The following is a 2,675-nucleotide window of genomic DNA, read 5'->3' on the forward strand; positions in this document are numbered from 1 at the left end:
CCCCCCCCCCCTTCCCAAGCTACTTCGTTTTCCTAAGGTGTCTGAAGGAGAGATTACTCGCAGGTTGCATATGTAATAATACTATTCTTTTTGTGCCTTTTTTTTTTTTTTTGGCTTCCTTTTTTTTTTCTGCTAAAAGCAGATATAGTAATCAAGTACAGAATCACCTGTGTTCAGTAAAGCTCTGAGGAATTATCATGCATAGGATGTGCTAGGAGAAGGCACCAAAGCAATCAGTTTTAAACCAGCTGCACAGATATAATAGGAAATGATAGCTTTAGCAAATGGATCCTAGTAATTATATTTCTATCACTCCCTGGTATATTGTGTTTTAGTTTCTCAGAACAAATCTTAACTTATTCAACATAAATTGCACAAATTTCTAGATCTCAGTCTGAGGGACTATGCTAAAAATCCACAAGGAAAAGTTTAATTTAGCACGGTAACAAATTATACTTAAATATTTTTTTTAAGTGTTGGGGGTTGTTGTTGTTTCTGGAGCCTTTCCCTCTTGTTTCTTGTGTCCAAGATTAAAAGAAACCTGCAAGGATGTATAAGCAAATTCCACATGGAGTCCTTTAAACCATACTACTTTTCACAGTAAAGACACTCAATTTGGGGGACATCACTCATTTCAAGTCTTGGAATTTTGTCTGCTAAGTTGGTATTCCCTAATTCTGATGGCTGAACATTCTTTACAGCAGAAATAATCAGAAAGGGCTATTTATACAAAAGCATACATGCCATATCATTAACTCAAACAGAAGGCCTATAGGATTGATTCAGAGCTTACTGGATATGGTACTTTGCTCTGTGTTGTGCAGAAGTTTAGACTGAATGATCATAATGGTCTCTCTTTGACTTAAAAAAATCTATTAACCATTTAAAGTTTTTTCTGTGTGTGTGCGCGCGCGCGTATGCATGGGTGCATGTGTGTCTGTCACTCATTTTGGATCTTTGTCTCTTATTTGGGCCTTAACAGTTTGAGATGAATGGCCATAATATAAACCGAGCATGAAAAAAATGTTCCTAGACAGTGATTTATATTTTTTGTTACATACAAGGAGCAGCAGCAGCCAACGAAAAGAGAGAAGAATCAAAGTACAAGGCAGACCACCAGTAGAGTATTTCCTGTAAATCTGCTAAATATTTTAAGAAAACCCATGAGAACTGCTCTCCTATGGATACTCTTCACAGCATGTTTCAGTATATTCAAAATATTTACTCTTCTGCAGCATCCTCAGTCTACAAATTATAATGGCCTTTACAAAGAGAGAAAGGGAAATGAGGTCCTTGTCTTGTTGGGTACAGTGTACATCCTGTGAGAGGATCTGCTCCTTCAACTCAGGGGAGATGAAGACATTCAGCTCTTTGTAGGATTAGGATCTGCATAATAATATAAGCAGGGTAAGTAAAATTTACTCAAGCCTGAAACTAACATTAGTTAGAGTCTTCCTACTTTGTGGGTGGGTTATTTTCACTGCCAAAGGGGCCAATGGAAATATAAACATGAAGTGAAATCGCTATTACTTTATTTGCTTTTTTAAAAAGTTCTACGTCCATGTATTGTAAAGCAAGAGCAGGAGAAAAGGTATTTAGAAAGACCAAGCATCATGGGGGGGGGGGGGTGTGTGTGTGTGTGTGTGTGTGTGTGTGTAAAATATATATGAATATGCTATAAACCGGTGGTATATCTTTGTATCAATTGGGTTTGGACGAAGAGGAAACACTAAAAAAAAAAACCAACAACAACAAAAAAACCCAAAAAACCTAGGGTGGAAATTGGTTGAAAATATTTAGGATGAATTAAAAATACAAATGTTATTTTGGTTACATTCATGTGAACATAGCAAGTCTAAGTTTTTCCTCACTGCCAGATGGCCTGAGGCAGAGTGGGGTTTTTTTTGCACTTGTGGTTGATGATACTGTTGGGCAGACAAGGGAGACAGATGCAAACTGTCACAGCTTACCAGATGACAGATGTCCAGTGCAAAAACTTGTTCCACAAAGTGGTCTAATTCTCTAATAAGCTACAAGTGGAAATGGATGCAGGTCTCTACTGAAGCTGGTAAGATAGGACCAACATGCCTAATGTTTGATACATCAGGGAGATGATCTCCTTTTCACCACACTTCTATTAATCCACATACAAGGACTGTGGGGTATGACCAATGAGCTGGAACTATACTGTAAGATGGAGGGCTGAAAACAGTCCATCCAGACAGGTGGGAGCAGACACAAGAGAAGGAGAATGACCAGAACGCTTTGATGTTAATGCTAGTTGGTTTCCCAGATGAGTTAACACTGTTGCAGCCTAGTTAAGCTACATCCCTTGTATCTTCTCTTTCTGTGTGGCTGGGACAGGTGTTTGGTACTGCAGTATGACTGACTAACACAGAGAAATAAGATTTACCAGGAAAGAATAATGCAGGAAAGTTATTTTTTTTAATATAATTCAGCTACTTTAGTTAAATCAGAATGTAGCAGGTGCATGTGCATGGGGAAATGCTGTCACTGTCCTCTGCAGAGGAGAAACAGATTCAGATCTTTGGAAAATATATAGATGCATTTCCACAGGGTCAGGCTGGGTCTGTGGCTTGATGCCCACAGGGGAGCACAATAAAGCTTCTTTTCTAAAAAAAAAAAAAAACCCCACAAGAAATAAATAGAGTTGT

At 38.2% G+C, this 2,675-nt stretch overlaps 1 long non-coding RNA gene across 1 annotated transcript in view; it reads left to right on the forward strand.

Annotated features, from left to right (window-relative positions):
* Positions 1-2,675, forward strand: part of LOC102386105 — an 18,499-nt gene that overhangs the window by 12,190 nt on the left and 3,634 nt on the right. The window contains exon 2 of the long non-coding RNA XR_324585.1: positions 1,236-1,407. This is a non-coding gene — a long non-coding RNA (uncharacterized LOC102386105). The remainder of the gene's footprint in view (positions 1-1,235; positions 1,408-2,675) is intronic.

Source organism: Alligator sinensis, unplaced genomic scaffold (assembly GCF_000455745.1).
Source record: "Alligator sinensis unplaced genomic scaffold, ASM45574v1 scaffold1308_1, whole genome shotgun sequence".
Classification (NCBI taxonomy): Eukaryota; Metazoa; Chordata; order Crocodylia; family Alligatoridae; genus Alligator; species Alligator sinensis.